The sequence below is a fragment of the Sebastes umbrosus genome, chromosome 11 (assembly GCF_015220745.1).
Source record: "Sebastes umbrosus isolate fSebUmb1 chromosome 11, fSebUmb1.pri, whole genome shotgun sequence".
NCBI lineage: Eukaryota > Metazoa > Chordata > Actinopteri > Perciformes > Sebastidae > Sebastes > Sebastes umbrosus.
In genome coordinates, this window is record NC_051279.1 from 1,391,541 (window position 1) to 1,415,738 (window position 24,198).

General features: G+C 41.7%; 1 long non-coding RNA gene across 2 annotated transcripts; it reads left to right on the plus strand.

Moving 5' to 3' along the window:
• The first annotated feature begins 1,254 nt into the window (after positions 1–1,254).
• Positions 1,255–4,458, plus strand: LOC119497316. Of its 2 annotated transcripts, XR_005208895.1 has the most exons (5): positions 1,255–1,484; positions 1,619–1,797; positions 2,066–2,140; positions 4,096–4,199; positions 4,330–4,458. It is a non-coding gene; the product is annotated as an uncharacterized LOC119497316 (long non-coding RNA). The 2 variants fall into 2 exon arrangements; XR_005208894.1 differs by lacking the exon at positions 1,255–1,484 and having other exon boundaries at positions 1,498–1,797.
• Positions 4,459–24,198: the final 19,740 nt, after the last annotated feature.

The window sequence follows — 24,198 nt, forward strand, 5'->3', positions numbered from 1 at the left end:
CTTTAAAGAAGAAATCCATCAAATAGTGATCATACATGTAGCCAGTTTATGTTCAGGTCTGTAAATCAGGATTACAGTTTTCAGGATTACAAAAAATAGTAACTTATTAAGAAAACCTCTCATAATGCTTTACATTTGTTTTTAAAAAAGCTCTTTTGCTATGTATTTTTCTTAAGAGGCCAGCATGATGAGACAATACCCACATCAACCAAATCTTCTTCCCGAAGCCCTCGATGATCTCTCTCCTTCACCCTCTTCTGTGTATTCTCGGGACCACAGGAGACAGTTTCAGCTGCCAACATTGTCGCTGTGACAAGTCCAGGTGGGAGTGAAGCTTAGTCTCGGGCTTCCTGCAGGGTCGATGCTCGGCTTTGTGTCTCCGCGGTGTTATCGAGTTTCACATGTGCTGGGCTTCAGGGTCTATTGTCTCCTTAACTGCCTGCACTCTGCTACGGGTTAATGGAACAGGCTCTGCTGGAGAGCAGCACTGGCCATATACTTGACCTCCCTCTATATACTGCAGGTCTGTGGCTGCAGGTCCGTGCTATTTGAATCTATTTACTGCTTATACTACTGTACAGCATTCTGAAAGGTTGTACACTACTAGACATTAATGCTGCAAATGTGCAGTTTGTATGTTACGCTGCATACGATCAGAAATGAGGGAATAGAGCACGATACTGTATGTCAGCTATGCAGCGTGGGTTCATTTACATATCTACAGGTTTTTTTACATTCAATATTTATTACAGTAACAACAGATGCCAATGTGAACTAAACTGTGGATCAAGTTTTGTTGCTTTGACACAAAATGCTTCCAATGATTACATCTTTCAGAATTCATGAACTGGAACTAAAACGTTTACATACTATTGTAAAAAACTGTTACATTTACATTCAAAACTAAACCTATATATTGTAAATTAAACTGCAATTTGTTACATTTAATGCGCAGACCTCCGCCAAGCTGCCGGAGTACGATGCCCCCCCTCTCCGTTCAGCTTGCGCCATCATCCATGTGTATTTTAGTTCATGTTGAGATCAGCTGTACGTAGCGGAGCATCGTAAAACACTTCATTCAAACTGGACGAAAAACAAAATAAAAACTCACCTAAACTGTCGTCGTCACTCTTTCCAACAATCACCAAGCGTGCTTTGGTCCAACTCAACTGTAGAGTTTAATGGGAAAAAACGCAGAATCTACAGTTGTCCGCCCAACAAACCAACATCAAACCAACGCCAGTGAAAACAAATTGAGGAACAGAAGCCTGAGGAGCAGGAGGAAGAAGTTCAGCAACCATTCTCAACCGTATATTGAAATGTGTTTGTGTTTTTGTGTCAGAGTGGGTGTCTTTGTCTGGTGAGGATCTTTGTTTCCCATCTAGGTGCTCTATCTCTCTGATTGGCTGGAGGTGTGGGTTGGGTCTCGGGTGTGCCGGCTGCTGATTGGTCCAAACATCATCTCTGCAGTTTAAAATGCTCAGGTAGTCTGACAGTAGTCTGACAGCAGCCTTGTTCTGTCCTCGGCCTCCAAACCTTTGTGTTAAAGCTGTGATCTACAGCTGAATTAGTAGACTTAGTGCCCTAGTTGGCTTCATCATTGTGTAACTTATTGTAGGTGAACTGCCCTCTTCACCCTACTGGACCCAGAACAAGGCCTACTGGTGGAAGACTCTGGCATCAGGACATCACATCAGACTGAACTCTTTGACCCCGCTCACCTCTGAAAGGGACTATGAAGTCATTTCAGTGTTCAACACCAAGAAGCCCCGTCGTCTCCTGCTGAAATCATTACCAGTAAGATCATCTACAATTATGGAGTAATGGCCGATTTCATTATTATTGTTTATTGGGTTTATATAGTTTATGTTCGGTGTTCAAATTGGATTTTATGCTGATGTTGCTGCCAGCTGTGTTTATGAATATGTGGCTGCCATGCCAGGTTATGTTATGTTATGCTATGCTATTTATGTTTGTCTTCTTGGTTGTCCAGGTATGAGTAGACCTACACACATCAGGCCACCAGGAATCTGACTCTGGTTATTTTGCTCTCATTGTACGACAGAAAAAGAAATGAAGCTAAAAACGAGGTCAACAAATCTGAACAAGAGTGAAGAGAGAAGATAAATATACACGTCAGGTGTCTGTAACATTCCCTCTGATGATGATGATGATGATGATGATGATGATGAAGGCTTGTAGGATTAAACTGTGGTGCATGGCCTGTTGTGGTTAACATCTGTCTTTCAGAATCTTATCAGTAGATGTCTGGTGTTGGACGGGACAGGCCCACCTGATTATCTCTGTGCCCCCCCACACTGTGATTTCTGCCTACACCACTGCACTGCATAGTTTTAACTGAGCCGAGGTCCGGGCGAGGGATGCTGTAAAGCTCCCGGTCAGAGCTGTGAGCCATCTTGACCTCGGGCCGTTACAACCTAACCTAATTTAACGGAAACTGTGACGAAATATGTTCGTCAACGATCTTCTTTTCCATGACTAAGATGAGACGATGACAAGATTTAAATACATCTACTTGTTAGAGAGTGTTTAATTAAAATGGTTTATTTAGATTTTAAACATTATAATGTTACTGTTGTGCATGTCCATCAAGTATTTACTTGATAAAATCACCAGACTGGCAGCGTAGTAGCGACCTCATTTCCACCTAAATACCATCACCTTTCTTTGTGCTGCCTGATTTCAATGAACCTCCTACCTGTTTGTTCCTCTCCTTCCACTGTGTGCAATGCACCGGGCACAAAAACAGCACGCAGACGGGCAAACCCAATTTCAAGGTCAACTGTTGGAGTGGTTGCTTGGGCTGGTTGATAAATATAGGGCCCCAAGTGTCTTCATTTGAAAGAGTGCAAACCATATATAACCTGCTCTTGAGCATACATATTTTGTGCCATTTAATTGTATGTGCATGTTATACAAATACAAAAAATAGACACATTTGTAATGTGGATTAAAGATGCACAACTATTAATTGTGACAATTAAATAATATAATCTCTTTAGTTAAGATGAATGAACAAGGTGATAGTTTGGTGCTGATTACACTGACATGTCTGGTGTACAGTTTCACATGAAACCGTCTTGGAGCAAAAACCATGAAGGAAAAATGTGGAAATACTCATAACAGTTTATTTTATGATTGGTAATGTTGACATAAATGTGTGAATGAACTTGTACGGCCAACCCGTTTACTCTCAGTGATCGGGAAGATATGACGCACAACAACTAGGAACCTCCTTGTTGGAAAGCCGGCGTCATGACGGACTACAGCAACCGGCCATCACTCACTCAGTGAGTTTGTGATGACGGAGCAGTCCCTGAATGACAATGATGACAATACTGGCTGTGACAGTGTTGACAACAATGAGGACAATAATTTAAGACATTGTTGCTGAGGTTGAAATGAAAGTTTAACCAGCATGTAGAAGATGTAAAGAAGAAGAAGAGGGTCAAAAAAGAGGTTAAGAAAGGACACAGAGGATGAGGGGGGGGAGCACCAAATGATTCATATGATGCTAGGAGTTTGACTAGCTCAGGGGTCAGCAACCTTTACTATCAAAGAGACATTTTAGGTAAAAACAAACAAAAAGAATCTGTCTGGAGCCGCAAAACATGTGATCATTGTGATGAAGGTAACACAGTTTATAGTCTAAGTATATAGTATATCAGTCTAATGCAGTGAGGGCCAAAGAGACAATGTACTACGGAGTATTAGGGCCACATTGACGGGAAACACATCTGAGATTTACAGAATAAAGTCAGAATATTACGAGAATAAAGTCATAACTAAACGAGAAAAAAAGTCGTAACATTACGAGAAAAAAGAAAATAACACGTAAAATTACTACTTTATACTATTATGACTTTATTCTCATAATTTTACAACTTTTTTTCTCATTAAACTATGACTTAATTTTTTTATATTTTATGACTTTATTCTCTAAATCTCAAATTTATTTTTTCCCTCAATGTGGCCCTAATACTCCGTCGTAGCGTCGTACCATAGACCTACAACAATGATGAATCGAAATGAAAATGTAAACAAAAAAACAGTTATTCATTTCCATTTTTAAAGATCCACAGGGAGCCACTGGAGAGGAGCTGAAGAGACGCAGGTTGCAGACCTCTGGTATAGATACTAGCGCCAACCAAGATGTGCTGCTTCAACACAGTAAACTGGTGAAAATATTCTTCTATTTTAATATATCGTTATATATATATATATATATATATATATATATATATATATATAACTGACAGATTTTTTTTATGTGGCTAAAATATTTTTTTCTGATGCTCCCGTCACGAGACGCTTTACCTCGCCATCAGACAGCCCTTTCCGACGCTCTCTTGAAAGCCATGAGAGTGTGCAACCTCTGCTGTTTTCTTACAGTCGTTGAGCTTTACCTGAGCAATAAAGTCTCATTTAACTTTTTTTTCCCATGGTATCGAACTGGGAGAATCATGGAAATTCACTGGTATCGGTATCGACTACTATATTTCTGGTATCGTGACATCCCTACTTAGCTCCACCGTCTTGTGTCTCGCCTGGTTGCTAAAACTCAAAGCTTCAAAACGTCAGTCCACCAACCGATGGGTGACGTCACGGTGTATATAATGTTCCTATATACAGTCTATGCTCAACAGACAGCTCTCAAGGTCCCTCTATACTACAATAGCTGACACTTCTAAATATCACATTTATTTTTCATTCCTCCCATATTATTACCACCTAGTTATTTTATTATTATTTTCAATGTATTATTATTATATTATCATTTTTTATTTTTAATGTTTCTTCACCCTTACACAATCATACACATAAACGTGCCATATTTAAGAGATTCACCCTTTCAGTGAACACTGGGTTATTACACTAATTTAAGTCACAGTGAACTGCAAGTTTTTATTATTATAATTATTATGACTATTATTTCATTGTTATGTATCATGTCAAGTTCTGTATGTATTTATGAACACATAACGGTGGACTGGCTTTTCCTTGTTTATGAGGTTTTAAGGTTTTGGGGGACCGAGTTGCTAATGTAAATCTTTATTCATAACTTCATGTATCTCTGACCTGATTTAGGCAGTGGAAACCGTAACTCTAATCAAAGCCACTGAATGCCGACAATGTAAGAATACCAGCTCAATAACAGGAGACGGAGAGGATCTTACCTCCACTCAGTGAAGAGATGATTTATGTTGTTGAGATAACGACATAATGCCGCTTACGGGCAACATGTTCCTCAAATTCTCCTCGACAATGGAAACAGATGTTTATTTTTGCCTGAGGAGCCTATGCCCTTGGTGGTGTGTTTCATTCCATCGTGGCTGCAGGCAGGTGTGTCTGTTGTATGCATGATTTATTTAACAGATATAGAAGTTCACTGGTGCCACCGCCGCTGACACATACATTGAAACTAGTAAAGATATGCTGAAAAACATATCATTAAACAAAGTCATTAAGATTCTTGCAAGATGAGAGCACCTTGTAAATGAGTTATGGTTTGATGCCCAAATGTTCTTTATGAACAAAACCTCAATAGAAATTAAAATTTCATATAATTTAAGAAATAGTTCTGTCATGTGTTTTGAGGTTTATAGAAGACTTGCAACAAGGGTGTCGGTTTGGTTTGCAACCGCTTCCAGTCCCGTCTGAAGCATATATATATATATATGTATATCCGCCGTCCTCGGTCTTCCTGTTCCCCTTTTTGAATGACAAATACAGACTACCGTGACATGCTGGTGTGGAGAGTTATTTCCTCTCACACAGGTGCAGAGCGTACGTGCTAACTGGCCGTCGGATGTCGTCTTTGCGGTGTGTTCAAATGCAACTTTTTGGCCAAGACAAAGGAGACGTGAAGCGATGCAACTGGTGGCCTTTGACGCAGCTAATTCCGTGATGTTGGCTTGGCGTGTCTGGGCCTTTAGATCACACAAACACATAAAGGAAGTTAGTCTCCAGCCTACAGTAACACCAGGATTGACTAAGAAAATGACGTTCAGGAAAGTAAAAGAGAATATGATTCTCTCCTTCAACAACTAATGTCTAATTGCTTATTAAAGCAATGTGCACCATCCTCAACTGCTTTAATGGATCAATAACATTGTGTTGGTCAAGCATCCAGTGTCAATGCCTCTGTGTATTTGTCTGAAAACTGTTGCTTAAGTCAAAGCTGTTTGTAGTGAACTTACCTGGCTAATTAAAAGTTAGTCCCTCACACACGCACACGCACACACACACAAACTCACCAAAGTCATATTTCCTTCAGTTTCACAAAACACTGTTTATCCTCCTACACACACATTTTCTGTGATGCCGTCTCTCAGACACACAATCACATCCACTTACCGAGTTTGCACACAGATTCTGTCGACAGCCGGTGATCTCTCGGTGCAGGGGTTGCTGTGGTGAACAAGTGTATGTGGCTGGTGTTGGCTGTGTGTGGGAGAGGCGAGTAAAACGAACATCTGTTATGTTGCTGTATAATCAGCATAGCCGGCGTAGGCGGCAGAGATGAGAAAAAACTTTGGAAGAGAACGATACCGGGATGCAACGCGTTCCCTCACATCCACGGGGCCGTCACTGAGCTTTATGACTGTTATCACACAAATGGGGTTACGTAAGGAGGTGGGACTCACTTTATGAGTGATAAGAGCGCGCCTGTTCGCAGGAAAACAGCCGTTAACGTCGTCCACAGTTTGCTATGCCCATCACAGCAGGGGGGGAGAGAGAGAGAGAGAGAGAGAGAGAGAGAGAGAGAGAGAGAGAGAGAGAGAGAGAGAGAGAGAGAGAGAGAGAGAGAGAGAGAGAGAGAGAGAGAGAGAGAGAGAGAGAGAGAGAGAGAGAGAGAGAGAGAGAGAGAGAGAGAGAGAGAGAATTCTGATGAGGATGACCTAAATTAGACTTTGAGTGATGCAAATGGGTGTTTAATATGTGTTTGTGTGCTTGTCTGAAGGCATTTGATTATATGTTTTGTCTGCATATATGTGTGTGTGATCTGTGCGTGTATTCGTGCACGCATGTGTGTCTGCCAGAGTGTAATGGCGCCAGGCCCTCTAGCTACAGGCTACAATCCAAATGAGATCTGAGGAACTGTATGTCAAGCCAGCTATTCATCAAACATAACAGCAGAGAGAAGCAAGATTGAATGGTGGCGATAGCATCTTCAATCATCAAGTGTAGGAGGAGGCCACTTTGTGGGTTTCATCTCCACAATATATGACACACAGTACAGGAGTGTCAAGTGAATATGGTAATGTGTGAATAGATCTTCTATGAACAATTGATGGTTCCAAATGACGTCCACGGAGGTGCAGCGGATATTGTGAATCCTTTAATATCAACCAAAATAAGCTTCATGTAGTAGACGCTTTAGAACGAACAGTGTTCAAACAACTTCACCTCCAATCATATTACTGCCAACACAATCTTTTTTTCAATTACGTTAACATAAAATGATTATGCATGAGCAATTATGTCTTAATGGAAATTTAATGGCGGCCAGAAGCATTTGTATTAAAATATAAAAATCACTCGCAATGTTCAGATTCACTGCAAAACTAGTGTGAAGGGTACGTTTACTGTATGTCAGTGGTTCTCAAACTATGGTACTCTCTCTAGTGGTACGCGGAGGAATCTCTGACCATCGATTCCTCTTATTGATGCTTTGGCCACAGTTACGTTGCACAACGACGCATACGCACGCTGTATCATGTTTCAGTTTGTTTTGGATCGGAGACAAGGCTGAGAGAAAAAAAAGCTCTCAACAGCGTGGCGCTACTGAACCTGAGGGGTGCACCCTATTCCTCCCTGATAAAGAGACACTGTGAACAACAAACCTGTGTTTAAATCAGCAGGAAGAGAATTAGTAACGTTAGCTGTTAGCAGCAAAGTCCTGAATGGCTAAATAACGGAGCAACTAACGTCAACGGAGGTGCCATTCAGTTATTATTATGAGGCGTTCAAAGCGGGCTCAGGAAAAATACTATTAGGTGAAGGTAAATTACAACGTTATCATGATGTGTTCAAATGTAATCTCGTAAAATGTAGATTTGGTTTTAGAAACTTGAATAAATCCAGTTGTTAGGAGATGTTTTCACATCAATATAAAATAGATATTAGAGAGAGAATTATGACCTGTTTAACTTCCTAACACTAGCTCGAAGCAGCTTGACAAGATTTTTTTAATCAAAGCAAATATTTAAATAATCTTAATGTGATTTTATGCAAACAACCACTATAGATGACAATAACAAAGTACAGTACTGTTTACAGCAGGCTACCCTCCCTGCCCTGAAACATGGGGCTTTTTGGACCTGCAGTGCATGCTGGGGGATTCTCTGTTTTGTTAATGGAAACATTACTACCCAAAACAGTCAGTCCAGTACGGTTCAAAAACTCCTGCATATAATGTATTTTTCTTAATAATCTGCTGTTTGGAGTGATTTTCAAGATAAATAAGTGTGCAGTATGTTTTCTATAAACTAATCTAGTGATAAAATAGAGGTTATGTCTGACAGAATTAGTTTGGCCCCCGGCAACAATCTGGGTTTCTCATGTGCCCCCCAGGATAAATAATGTCCCACCCCCTGGTCATAATGGTGGTACTTGGAGAGTCATATATTTTCTGAGGTGGTACGTGGTGTAAAACGTTTGAGAACCACTGGCTCATAGTAACCTGCGTCACATTTTAAAAACCTGGAAAAGAATGCAGATAGTCAACCTTTAATCATGGCATAATGCAGAAGACGCATGTAGAGTTCCTCTCATAATTAATTTCACTATCCTCTGAGCAGCCCTGACGCATCTCTGCCGGTCTGGTCTGGAATGTGTTTATATTGTGCACAAGAGTAAATGTAAGGCTTTATTAAAAACAGCTTAGCCCAGAGAGATGCTGTGCCTGTGGATACTGTATTTCATAATAAACAACCAGAAGGGTAAAGTCTCTTTAATATTAAAGCTGAGTCACTCTGCTGCTCCTCCACACCAGCCGGAGGTTAATGAGAACTGTTTTCTCCCAGCCCAACACTTCTTCCTATGGATGATACTCTGTGGTCACATTATTGTGTTATTGTGCTGCATTAAGATGCACGACAAGTTCAAGCAGCAGTGTGTTTCTGTATCGTCAAACCTGTCAGTGTGTGTTGACTTGTCTCAGGTTCGGTAGGTGGAACTTCTTCCTTTTCCTGTTCAGTCTCTCTCGCTGTTTTCCAAACAAACCGGCATCATCAAACTCATCATCTCCTTGTTTCACCAGAACAGCAGAAGTAATATAGTGGCTATGGGTTTAATCATTAGGCTACTGTGATGCATCAGGAGCAAAACATGCATTTGAGCGATGCTCCTTCATGTCTATGTAGAGCGAGCACAAGCGCGAGCAACAGGACGCTGACTTTAGTTGACTTAACGGACACAGGTGTCGCTGTTAACAAGACATTTCTGATTCTTACAAATAGTCCCTTTTAAGTTTTGACGGAAACCCGTCTGTAGAGCTCTGCCACCCATACATGTCTATCAGCCTATCACAGGCCGCCGTGGTGATTGCCACTGGCTCAGTCCAGTTCAGTTCAGCCCAGACCTCTTCCTCATTGATCAAATTTGAATTTGGATTTCCTGGCTGTTAGTGTGAGTGTTAGTAATGAAGACAGCAGCAGCCAGCAGTAAACGCACAAGTGGGTTTTAAACCCCAAATCTCTTCAGCAGCTTGAATTTAATCACTTTGTATTAGTTCTGATCAACAAACCTTCCACAGACATGTACATTATTGGAATTATGGGTGCTGGGAGGCGGTACAAGTATGACATATATCATCTTTTTTTTTTTTATAAAACCACTGTTGGTCAGAATTACAAAAAATATGCCCCAATTTCTTTTACGTTGCTTTTAATGGGCCGGTTCTGTGAGTCCTGTGGGATGGATTCCCAGTGAATGAAGTATTGAATGAATGAATGAATGCATCAGAAACAGCAAATGATGGGTAATATGAGCCCAGCAGCAAACCCAAAGGCACAAGAGCACTATGCTGATAGTTGTTAGTACTTTGACTTTGAAATATGGTGGTCATTTTAACATGAGACAAAGAGAAGTGAAGAACTCAATTATGAGAAGAGTAATACTGTGGCCATGGCTACATGTAAATGCACCAGTATTACCTCGGCTGACATGATCCTTTTATTTAAAATGGGATCCAATTAGTGTGGTCCATCTCCTGTGTGTACATATACTATAGTCCTCTAATGGATATGATGCAGTTTTATTGATTCCATATTAAGCCTGTGTATGTCATAATCCTGATGCAGGACGTACAATTACCTGCTGCCGAGTGAATCCAGCCTCCAGAGCCGGTACAACAGTAGAGGTGTAATGGTGTGTTTCCTGTCCTCTTGTGAAGAGGTCACCGGTGGTTCTTACGTCTGATTTGACCCACAGAGGCATGAAGATGGTTCCAGAGGGAGCAGCATGAAAGATTTATGAGACTCTGACATAAAAGGGTGGGTTTGATTTATGGAGCTGTGTTTGTGTCTCAACTCTCACTTGTGCACATGCACAGACACACATTGACATGAGAAATGGTGCTTGTGTGTTAGTGTGCCATCACATGTCCTGACCTCCACTGTGTGAAGAAAGGACAGGGTCACATAACACAGGATGATTGGTTTTGTTCTGCAGTTTCACACTACAAACCTTCAACTCGTGAGGTTTTGACACTGCTCTGAATTATAATCCAGGTTGGATTAAAGGGACTCTATGTAAGAATCAGAAATGTCTTGTTAACAGCTTCACCTTCGGCCGTTTAGTCAACTGAAGTCAGCGTCCTGTTGCTGGCGCTTGTGCTCGCTCTACATAGACATGAAGGAGCATCACTCAACACAGTGAGGAGACACACGTCAGCTAAAAGCACAATATCACTCTATATTTCAGCTGCTTGGCAGTAATGTTATCTGACCAGACCAAGGTCTCTCCATGAATCAATGCTGATCCTAGTGTTGGCTTTTCCCGCCTTAGCCTCCCGACCGCGGCCGGAGGGAACGGGGGAGACACCGGAGTTTTGGTCGGAGACGATAACGTTTCTCTCTGCGGAGCCCCGTCACTTCACAAGACACGGGTAACCTCTGTTGGTCTGGAGGAGCTGCAGCAGTTATTTCTGCACAAACGTCCACTGAACATTCACTAGATATTCTCAGAGCTAAACTAACTCTTCTGCAGTGTGTAATGTGCGCGCATGCACGTGAGGTGCAGAGTACAGCAGAGACTCCGGTCCTGGAGACCAAAGCTACGATCTCCTCCGCGTCCTCCGACCGCGACCAACACTGTTTAACAGACGGGCTGCACTAGATACAACCAAGAGGTTTTGGTGCTTCACTGTAGTTTGTGTTGGAGTCTGAGTCTGACACTGACCCGCAATGATTCATACGTGTAAGAAGTTACAAACAGTCCCTTTTAATAATCAGGAAAAGTGGGCACCTGGACCTGTTGCACCAGACCCCCAAAGGCCCCAGGTTTGGGAAGTCCACACTAATATGATTGTTTTGTTTGGTCATTAGAGGCCCCTCGGTATCAGACACAGACGCCTGGGGTAACCCTGTTGCGTTACTTTTGGACGTGTCAGTATACGCTCTTTACATGCAGAGTGTCCTGTGCAGTAGGACTAGACCATTATATGGAACACAAATGTGCCTTAATTCTTTATTCCAGAGAGTTAACTACATCTCCCTTAAGAACCCTGATTGGTCCAGCCCCTCCATGTGAGCACAGTCTTCCTGCGCCCCCCTTATTGACTCCTGCCAGCTGCCCCATATAAGACGACAGGACCATTAGTTTTTCCCATCATGCAGTGTGGTTCAGGCTGGCATATGTCAGCGGCAGCACAAAGAGCCAGTGAAACGCCTGTCAAAGGAAGAGATGGCCTTCACCAAAGTGTCCCCAATTAATTTAAGCCAATAGAAAGTGACGATTCTTGTCAGTGCCATCTGGAGCGTGTCCCCCTGGTGCCTGAACAGCGTTAGATGATTACAGACACATGAGGGTTTGAGAAAGAAATGTAAAAGGAACAGATATTATGAGGGCGTGAAGTTATTCAGCAGCCTTATGAATGTAAATATATTAAAAGATGATTGTGTGGAGACTGGAGAAATTAGATACATTTATAATTAATACGATGAATTTAAAAACAAACTCCTATAATTTAAATTTACATGTAAGTGATGAGTCATAAAACATATTGTCGACAAAAACACACTGTGTCACTGTGTAATATTGCATGTATTAGGGATGCACCGATACTGATACCAGTATCGGGTATCAGGTCCGATACTGTGCTCATGTACTCATACTCGCAAAACTGCACCGATGCCACTTTACTTTCACTCCGCACGACACGATTGGGGCGCACTGAGGACGGTCCGCCCCGGTCGACAGTCGCACCGGAAGCAGGGAGCCACCCACGGCGGGGAGAAAGCTGCGACTGCGAGCCACCCTCACCCCGAGCCTTTCCAAGCCGACCTAGAGCCGGTCGCGGCGCACCGCCTCTTATGCGGGACTCCCCAGCCTGCCGTGTGTCGCCCACACCCTCCAGCTGGCTGTTAACGAGGGTCTTTAGGCACAGAGAAGTACTCGTATCGGTACTCGGTATCGGAGAGTACCCAAATGGAAGTACTTGTACTTGGTCTGAAAAAAAGTGGTATCGGTGCATCCTTAGTAATATTGCATGTAAAGTTCTTTTTGAGTCTGGGGATGTGTGCCACTTCGGTAAGACTGTGAGTGCCATTAAGCATAAGCATTTCACTGTATGTTAATACACATGACAATAAACTTAAATACAAAATAAACGTGAACTTGAACTTGAAAATTATAACCCAATGAGTGAAAGAGACACATACAGTTAACAAAAATAGTAGGGCTGTCAATCGATTCAAATATTTCATTGTATCTTGTATCTTTCAGGACTTTCACCTCGCTCAGAGGCCAACCGTCATAGAAGATATCGGAAACACCAATCTTTAGGATTTATCTGATAACCCATTGGTTGAAATAACAGAGCTAACATACCGATGTCAGCATTATGTTCATAAAAGAACACAGGAAGAACGTGAAATATTCTCTTAAAGAAAGTCAAATTAGTATTTTTTCATTAATTTACGACATTGTTCTCAGAACGTAATTATTGTTTTTTAATGTTTTAGTTTCCATCGTTTGACTTTGGATTGCTGTTTAATAAGCCAGTGTAGTGCACTGTTCTAATTAAACTTAAGGGGGCATGCTCACACTGCAAACGTCTGACTTCAGCTGTCATACCTTGTTAATTAACACAGTAGATGAGAGAATTAAATCAATATGTGAGTGGCAGAAACAATTTTAGTCCATGATTGAATATCACAAGGGACCGACAGAAGCTGTGGGATCTCCTGCTTAATTGTGCAGGCATAATAATTATTATTTTTTTTTGTCTTATTCCTTGGCCCTCCAATCTCTCAGTTATTGATAGAAGAACATCTAAAACATCGTGGTGGAAAAATAAATTAAAAAGAATCAAGGTGCATGGGAGACGTGTGGGATTTAACTTGGCTCTACATACTATACAGTAACTCACTACTACATTAACAAGGAGCTGCCCACTGTAGTCTGTTCAGATCATTTACTAAAAGGTTCCCTGCCCACTGATGGGAGTCTGGGACTGATGGAAATGAGACAGTAACTGAGCTAACACTAGACCAGGGGTCTGCAACCTGCGTCTCTTCAGCTCCTCTCCAGTGGCTCCCTGTGGATTTATAGAAATGGAAATCAATAACTGTTCTTTGTTTACATTTTCATTTTTATTTATCATTGTTGTAGGTCTATGGTACGACGGTATGACGGAGTATTAGGGTCACATTGAGGAAAAAAAATAAATCTGAGATTTAAAAAAATAAAGTCATAATATTACGATAATAAAGTCATAGGTTAACGAGAAGAAAGTCGAAATATTATGGGAATAAAGTCAGAAGTTTACTAGAAAAAAAGTCGTATCAAAAGTCAATATTATAAAGTAGTAATGTTACGTGTTATTTTCTTTTTTTCTTGTAAAGTTCTGACTTTATTCTCGTAATATTGTGACTTTTTTACTAGGTGAGGTAATCGCCGCGAGGTGGATGGAGCCGTCACAGCCGGTGTGCACGGAGCAGTGGCGCCAGGTAGACCCCCGCAGCAAAAGCTCTACCAGAGAGGCCAGACACACCGCCACCCGACAGTAAAGATCAGAGTCAGCGCCCTGCACATGTTGATTGTCATCTTCTCTTGTGAAACGTCCGGTGTAATCGGTAACACCGGTGTTGTCACAACCGGTGGGAAAAATTTTCCTCACCGTCACATCCCTGGCAACGACCGTTACAGGCATCGTACGGTACCTTCGGTACTGTAGAAAAAGAGCACCGTCACTAATTTTAATATTGGCATCGACTTGGTACCGAAGTATCGGTTCTCGTGACATCCCTAGTCCACACATCCAGCCTTCATTGTGTCCAAGTGGGACATCTGATGGCTGGTGGTCATATACACCTTCCACCTCCATGTGGTTGAGGAATGGAGAGTAAAGTGAAGGGAAAGTGACAACAGCACCCTGGGATGGGCTGTGAACCGTCTGTAACGGGAAGGTGAGAACGGTGAAACGCCACATCGTCCCATAAAAATGCTTCCTTTTCCTCACCTGGCACAAAGTCTCTCATTAAAATCCCTGTCAATCAAGAAACAGAAAATAGAGCTCACTGAAAACCCTCCAGAGTCCACTCACTTGCTTGTTCCCAGTAAACCCAGCCAAATGAATTTCCCAATACTCTCTGCTCTATTACTCCAAAAGCCAATGAGATGGCTAAACTGGGTAAAGAGGTTGAGTTAGCGGGATAAGTGTTGTTGAATTCTTGCAGCTTGATGAGAGCAGCTTCCACCGAGCTGCTCCCATGCTGCTGCTCTTTGTGGAAGCCTGAAGCTCTCTGTAGGCAAATATCAATTGCACTTAATCAAGACATTGTTCCTGTAGACTGCTAACTCTCTCTGACAAACACACAGTTCTCTGGATACTTTCAGGGCACTGGCTTTTTTTTTTTTTCTTATTTGTTTGTTGTGTTTTTGTTCTGTCCTTTTTTTTTTCCATCTTCAGTCTCCACCACGCTGATTACAGCCTCCCGTAGACTCACAGAAGAGCTTGGTGTGTTTGATTGAATTTAGAGAGCAATTTGTTCAGCAAGGAGAGACACAGTATAATCCAGTCCCTGCAGACCGCCTGAGTAACTGTTTGTTTTCTATTAATTAGCATGTGTTTGTGTGTGTGTGTGTGTGTGTGTGTGTGTGTTCCTCATTTGCATGTGTGTGTTTGCTTTGGGGTACTCATTTACAAATGTGTGTGTGTGTGTGTGTTGATATTTATGAATGCACATACATTTGTCTGTGTTGATATTCTAATCTACTCTACTCCGCTTCACATCCCAGCCAATCAGGTTCCATGATTTTTTTACTTTAATTTGGACCTTAAGAAGTTCCCATATGTCTCAGCGTGCTCCGTCGCAGATGGGCCGGTTGCCCTCATAGTCTGCACTTCATTAATGCCCTTGAGGCACGTCACCACCAGTGTATACGAGGCATGTATATTAAGCAGAACAATCTACAGTGTGTAAGGGGTGTGTTATTTAGCGTTGTGTTCTATATGGCTGCGCGGTCTGAAAGAAGGACCTGGACCACAACAGCTACTGGTTATTCTCCTTTAATGAAGTCTGGATGATAGTTGTGCCTGCACAATTCAACAAAACCACATAGAAAGCTCTGTAACATGCAGTCTCTTACACACGCACAGGTTATCACTCCCATCAGCAGATAAACACACAGGAAACCCCGTAGCACATGTAACAACGTGGCTACTATAAAGCTTGCAAAAGTGTGATTTATAAAGTTTATATTCAAATGACACATGGCTCCATGTTCACAATTTTAGGTCTAACATTTAAAACTGAATACTACTACATTTGCATTGCTTACAAGACAAAGTAAATGTTAAACTCTGACCGGAAAAATAATACGTACCTCCTCTCAGAAAGCCTAGCGCGGACTGAAAATAGCGCTGTATTGATGTCACAAAACTGCGACCTCTTAAAGTGACAGTACAGGTATTAACACTTAGAGGGACTGTTTGTAAGAATCAGAATGTCTTGTTAACAGCAACACCTGTGGCCGTTAAGTCAACTAAAGTCAGCGTCCTGTTGCTGGCGCTTGTGCTCGCTCTACATAGACATGAAGGAGCATCACTCAACACAGTGAGGAGACACACGTCAGCTAAAAGCACAATATCACTCTATATTTCAGCTGCTTGGCAGTAATGTTAGCTGACCAGACCAAGGTCTCTCCATGAATCAATGCTGATCCTAGTGTTGGCTTTTCCCGCCTCAGTCTCCTGACCGCGGCCGGAGAGAACAGGGGAGACGCCGGAGTTTTGGTCGGAGACGATAACGTTTCTCTCTGCGGAGCCCCGTCACTTCACAAGACACGGGAAACCTCTGGTGGTCTGGAGGAGCTGCAGCAGTTATTTCTGCACAAACGTCCACTGAACATTCACTAGATATTCTCAGAGCTAAACTAACTCTTCTGCAGTGTGGAGTGAGCAGCATGCACGTGAGAGGTGGAGCGAAAGAGTGAGAACGAGCACGGTGTGTGAGTGAAGGCAGGCAGAGGAGCAGAGTACAGCAGAGACTCCGGTCCTGGAGACCAAAGCTACGGTCTCCGCCGCGTCCTCCGCCGCGTCCTCCGACCGCGGCCAACACTGTTTAACAGCTTCACTAGATACAACCAAGAGGTTTTGGTGCTTCACTGTAGTTTGTGTTGGAGTCTGAGTCTGAACAGCGTAGACACACGGGAGACCATGAGACACTGACCAGCAATGATTTATACGTGTAAGAAGTTACAAACAGTCCCTTTAAGGCGAGGCATTGATCTTGAATAGATAAGGTTAGGATAGGTCGTCTTGTGGCAGCCGCCCATTCTCTGGTGCTTGCTGTTGTTTCCCTTTTCCCTGGTGTTTTTTTGGTTGAGTTGCTGAGTGATTGGAGGGTTATTCAGTTCATCTGTTGCAGGGTGTGGGGGGGGGCGGGGGAGGGGACTGGCTCTTAAATGATAGTTGAGTGCAGCTTGGTGTGTTCCTCTCTCGGCCAATCAGGGTGTGACGCCGCCCTTTTTGTAGGGCTTAAAAGAGGAGGGAAACTGCACACCCAGTGTCATTCTGATCTCTCCTTTGCTAACTGCAACATGTGTTATCAGCCAAGCAAGGAACTCAGTCTGTTTGAGGCCCTTTTGAGATTCTGTGCTCTTTGTGTTTTGCTTATTGAGAGTGTTGACTATCCTAGTTGGGGAAACAAAATAAATACCATTCAATAAGGTTACCTGCACTAGGACGGTTAGGTGCTATTTGTGCAAGAATCTGGCTTGCCTCACGATAGCCTAAAGCCTGCAGGCTATATTTAGGGCCCGAGCACCGACAACGTCGGACCAGCGAAGGCCCTATTGAAACTGTAAGGATTATTAGGGCCCGAGCACGAAAGTGCCAGGACCCAACGGCGTCCTGGCACGAGGAAACCTATTGTTTTTCTAAGTATAAAAAGTAAAAATTAGCTGCCTAAGGATGCAAATACATTTCAGTCTAAACTGACAATAAAGTTGTATAGTATTATGTAAGATGAACAGCCTGAAGCCTGCCTCTGAGGTCAAATTTAACTCATAAAATCATTTTTTTTGTGGCTGTCACAGTACTGTCAATAAAATCATCACTGACATTAGATAAGTTTATTACCTTTGGTGTACCAAAGCCAGCGATCATGTCGTATTAACTCTAGATGGAGAACATCAATACATGATATGAAATCATACTTTTTGTCTGCGTGTATGCTGTTTACTGATCAACTGTCTGACTCTTGCAGCCAAAATCACTATCTGCTGATATTTCTCAAGATGTAGAGAAATAGCATCTCAAATGTGTGGTAGACGATTTCTGGACATACAGCATGATGCTAGCTTTGGGAAGAAATCCATCTCTTATTTACAATATATAATGTACATAATGTTCAATAACTATTACTTCTCTCTGTATCTTCCTCCTCCCTTTTATTATAAAGCAGGTTTAAGTGCTGTATAAATACTGCAAAAGTATGGAAACGCTTAATCCATGGAGAAATACACCCAGCCTGCATTCAGAAACTGTGCCTTTGAAGACAACAAAAAAAACACATGAAACAAATGAACAACATAAAAAATGTATTTACAAATATAGAAAAAAACAATTTAAAATTCATTCTCCTTCTTCTCCTTCTTCTCCTCCTCCTCCTCCTCCGTCTGTATAGACGCATCTGCCACTTCTGCACAAACGTAGACAAAAATACAAACACATTAAATGTGACATTGCCTTTTTTTCAAATTATTTGATAACACAATCAAACACAAAATATATTGACACTTTTTCTGGGGTGCAGCTCAAAAACAAATCAGATTAACACTGTAATATTATTACACAACCATAACGTTAGTTATATCTTTGACAACATGCAAACTAAAACTAAACATCAACTTACTAAACATCTATTTACTTACCGTCTCGCTCGAAGCAGGCCGAGGCCTGCGCCACCTCTGACTCCTGGAGGGAGCTCGCCAGTTTGGCCCTCGTGGCCTTGAGCTCCCTCTGGAGCAGCGACGCCTTGCGGTCCGCCGACCGCAACCGACGGACTTGCCGCACCAGGACCTCCATGGCCTGCGCATTGATGCGCAGGCTCTCCCTATGGAGGTCCTGGCACCGCCGGATCTGCACATTTGTACTGTAAACAAAAGAATAAATGTACATATCAATCACATGAACAACTATTAGGCTTAAAATGCAAATATGTTCAATTGTATATGTTTGGGATTAATAATAGTATGTTTTTAACATAATTATTCCCTTCAATTTTATTTAATCATCAACATATCAAATCTATGACAGTTATCAACTTCTCACTGATATACATTTAAAGCAACAATCATTTTAACAGGTTTCAATAGCATGATGCAGATGTGTTGCATATACTTAAAGATTTCTAGCCAAGGCTAATTTGTGACTCTTGTATCTGGTTAGGCTTTCCTGCTTAAAAAGGTCAGAACAAATCATCATTACCACTCCTACATTAGTTAAAATTACCACAAATTAAATAGTGACATTCTTATACATGTGACATGAACGTATAAAAGACGAGTAATAACAACACAAATACCACTACATGTAATACTTACAGTGAACAGTTGGAGGGCCTGCCTCACGGCCTCCACCTCTGGGTCATTTATTTTCGCAAATCGTATTGGGCTGTCCATTTTCTGAAGAACAAAATTACACAGTACACAGTCAATCAACTAAACACAACCTTCAGCCAGGTCAGCCATTAGGAATTATGGGCAGGGAGACAGACTTTCCAAATTGGGCTAATGCTACTATTCCATTATACACTGATCTTAATTATTGTGTATTTGCCTGATTTTAAACATGTAGCTAGTGAATTCTTGTAAAGTAGAATCAGGCTTCTAGTGTGTTATAGCCCACACAGTCTGTAATAGTTATTAATATTTAAAACCACGTCTATTCCTGACAGATCAGAACTTTTCTAATTTAGAATCATAGACTTTATTTATTTTCTATTTATTGACACCTTCACTGTGGTTTATCAAGACATGCCACAATGATGGTTGCACTTTAGCTAGCTAATCCTAAAAGTGCAATGTCATTCTTTGTCATAATGACATTATAGCAGATGAACAGATGTCCGATACGTGGTGAAATATAGTCTGGTTTGCGGGATAAAACACGCGGTCCTGCGAAAAAAACACTAGCTAGCTAGTTAATCCTAAAAGTGTAATGTCATTTGACCAAATTCCCCATTATCTGTATTGTGCATCCCTAATGAATGCATTCCTGAAACTGGCAGTCACACGGTGGGAAAACAAATACACAATCTCTTAACAAGAAGAGTTCTGTAACTCTCAATGAGACTTCTGCACCTGTCGACAGGTATGTTGGCCCACTCCTCTTGAGCAAACTGCTCTAGCTGTCTCAGGTTTGAAGGGTGCCTTCTCCAGATTGCATGTTTCAGCTCCTTCCACAGATGTTCAATAGGATTTAGATCAGGGCTCATAGAAGGCCACTTCAGAATAGTCCAATGTTTTGTTCTTAGCCGTTCTTGGGTGTTTTTAGCTGTGTTTTGGGTCATTATCCTGTTGGAGGACCCATGACCTGCAACTGAGACCAAGCTTTCTGACATTGGGCAGCACATTTCGCTCCAGAATGCCTTGATAGTCTTGAGATTTCATTGCACCCTGCACAGATTCAAGACACCCTGTGCCAGATGCAGCAAAGCAGCCCCAGAACATAACCGAGCCTCCTCCATGTTTCACTGTAGGTACAGTGTTCTTTTCTTTGTATGCTTCATTTTTGCATCTGTAAACATAGAGCTGATTTGACTTGCCAAAAAGCTCCAGTTTTGTCTCATCTGTCCAAAGGACATTCTCCCAGAAGCTTTGTGGCTTGTCAATATGCATTTTGGAAAATTCCAGTCTCGCTTTTTTATGATTTGCTTTCAACAGTGGTGTCCTCCTCGGTCGTCTTCCATTAAGTCCACTTTGGCTCAAACAGTGACGGATGGTGCGATCTGACACTGATGTACCTTGACCTTGGAGTTCACCTCTAATCTCTTTGGAAGTTGTTCTGGGCTCTTTGGTTACCATTCGTATTATCCGTCTCTTCAATTTGTCATCAATTTTCCTCTTGCGGCCACGTCCAGGGAGGTTGGCTACAGTCCCATGGACCTTAAACTTCTGAATAATATGTGCAGCTGTAGTCACAGGAACATCAAGCTGCTTGGAGATGGTCTTATAGCCTTTACCTTTAACATGAAGGTCTATAATGTTCTTTCTGATCTCCTGAGACAACTCTCTCCTTAGCTTTCTGTGGTCCATGTTCAGTGTGGTACACACCATGATACCAAACAGCACAGTGACTACTTTTCATCCTTTAAATAGGCAGACTGACTGATTACAAGTTTGAAGACACCTGTGATGCTATTTACAGGACACACCTTAGTTTAACATGTCCCTATGGTCACATTATTTTACATCTTTTCTAGGGCTACCATCATTTTTGTCTAGGCCAGTTTCATCAGTTTGTTTTTTAAAATGATTCTGTTGAACCACAATTCAAAAGCAACAGCTGATTTTCATTAGTTAATTTTCAGTAAATTTTTATTTATTATTACTTTTGTCAGTTTCAAGTTATTTCAGTGACCAATGTGGGGTTTTCTTTCTTTAACGGAAGAGTACCAACAATTTTGACTACGTCTGTATTTCATTTAAAAAAATAATCTGATCTGTCATTTTTGTTTTGTATCACCTCATTGGTGTCACTGCGGTGTAATTGCATAGCTAACTTGCATCTTTATATCCTGAAATCAACTCTATTTCTTCCTGGATGATGCATCATTTTTGGCTGTTGTATCAGTTTTCATCAGTTACCGTAACTACGTATCTATAACGGAGCTTGTAGTACATTTATATTTAGTTTAACTTTCATATATTACACATCCTACAACCACCAGCAATCTACAGTTGTAAACTTCAGGGTTACTAACCAATTCCAAAGTTGAGCCTATCTGACGTCAGTGCTTAAGATTCTGTAGAAAGTCTGTGTTGTGCCACGCCCCATTTCATAACTCATGAACGGTTAATCCTAGAGTCTTCTGGGAGGTGTCATATCGCTCAGCAGAGAGTCCCTGTTTCATTGGTGAAGGTTATCACCGCCCCCTACACATTAGCCCCGCCCCCTTTCATAACTAATGAACCGTTTGTCGTAGACTCTTGTGGGGGGTGTCATATCACTTAACAGAGAGTGCCTGTTAAGTTGGTATTGTTATCCCCGCCCCCTACACATTAGCCACGCCCCCTTTTTTATAACTCATGAACCCTTCATCGTAGAGTCTTTTGGCAGGCGTCACCAGAGTTTTGGTTTCATCATGCCCGGCCACGTCAGTCGGCGTCCCGCCAGCACCCCCGACATGCGAGGAGGGGCGAGGGCCCGTTCATCGCTGCTCGCAGCTTTAATTTGTTATTCTATTCATTTGTGATTTTCACTGAAACCCTTTATACCCATTTCTTTTAGTGTATTTTATTTGGGGAAACTTTAAAGAAGGGTAAAAGGAAAAATAAAAACAATATTTCAGTTTCCTTAATTGTTTGTTATTGTAGAGGTATTTGTTCATTATTATTATTATTATTATTATTAAGGAGGCATTTTATTTTATATTATGTGGATGGGAACTGGTTTTCAGTCTTCTGCCTGATCAACTAAAGTCTGAGGGAATCAGTACCGACACAGTCTGGCAGCGAGTCTTGCAAGAGTTTTTGCAGATCTCAGATCAGATTTCGCAATTTGCAGGCTCCCTTCTAGACACAACCCTGAACTGCTAATTATTATTTTTTTTTACATGAATTGCGTGTTGTTAATGGTACCATAGTGTAGCATTGTCTATACAATCCAGAATATTGTCTGTAAAATGCAGACATGCTTGTGTTCCTGAGCTCAGGTTAAGGAAGGCTCATAAAAAGACTTGTGCTGTCATAACTTCAACAGCCGCCTTCATACTGGGAGCTGCTCAGCAGCTAGCTCGCTCCCTACAGATCTGACCTGCCAGCTTGTGTTTAGTTTGAAATTAAAAGTGAGCATGTGTAAAAGACTCTGAATTGGCCCTGACAGGTCTACCAGTACTGGCCAGGGATTCAAACCAGCAAGTTTTAACAAGCCTGTTTCCTTAACCTCCAGGCTACTGTCACCTCCAGTATACTTCAGTAGGAATGTACATGTATTATGCTGATGTTGGTTGGGGCTTTCATTTGTTGTGTACGTGACAACTTACTTGCCAGATTGTCATGGGTATTTGATGAAATGCACACTCATGATTCCTAGTAATTTTGGTGATACTTTGACCTTTCCTATTGTGCCACAAATCAAAATGTCCACTTGTATACAATAAATATCATAATCTGGTCAAAAGATTGCCATGCTGCCAAGAGGATTAACCTTTTGCAATTGACTGTTGACTACACCCCTACCCCAAACAACGAACCAGTCAAATCAACCATAACTAACGGTCAAGCTTTGGGTTTCTTAACTTCCTGAAGCGGTGTGCATCGGGCCCAATATGATATCTAAAGAGATTGAATGGTGAACAGATTGAACAGCATGAGGTTCAAATGTTAGAACGTTTGCTTATTACAGGACCAACCTAGCATTACCTACAAGGCCACCTCCTGTGTGTGTGTGTGTGCGTTTAGGGTTAGTAAAAATGACAGGTCTGGCTGACCTTCTATCAAGAGAAGGGAAGGTCGTTATTGTAAGGCAGGCTTTTCGCTACCTTAACTATAACCTTACCTATAACTTAATTAAACTCCTGTAGGGCTGTGGGTAGAACAAGAGCACGGGGAAAGCTTGGTCTGTTCAACAGGATCCACATTTTTTTCACACAACTCAGCGTAGGACAAATCAAAAGGTGGCACATCACTTCATATCCCTCCGCCAATCTTAACCATCACTCATCCCACAAGCACGCAAGGTGCGCCAAACCATATAGATCCATCTCTAACTTAAAGAGCAGAATACAAAATGTACACTGTATAAAATATGTCTTTATAAAAATAAATCTAATCTTACATTATTAAAGCTTTCTTGGGTTGCGGAACTGAGCCAACCGCCTAAGTTCTCAAATGAAAGAGATCTGACGATGAAAGCAGTTTAAGTGGTTTATTTCCATCCAAACCATGATTTCTGCAGTGCAAAAAGTACATGAATCAAATTAGTAATATAAATTAAATACTGAGTAACAAAATTAACAATTACAAATTGAAAACAAGGGGATGCAGATTAACATAGGTGAAAATAACAGTTCTACATCCACAGAGACGCATGGCATGAGGGTTGGATGGAGCAGCAGAGATCTGCTGGTTCTGCTGAGGGCTTTATATAGAGTTTGAGAAACACACCTGACTGCAATTGGCAATCAGGGTGAGGGGAATGATTGGCTTCAGTGGCTTGAGGCACACCTGTCTGTAGTTGGCCAGCAGGCAGGGGAATGATTGTGATTAGGTGATCCTGTC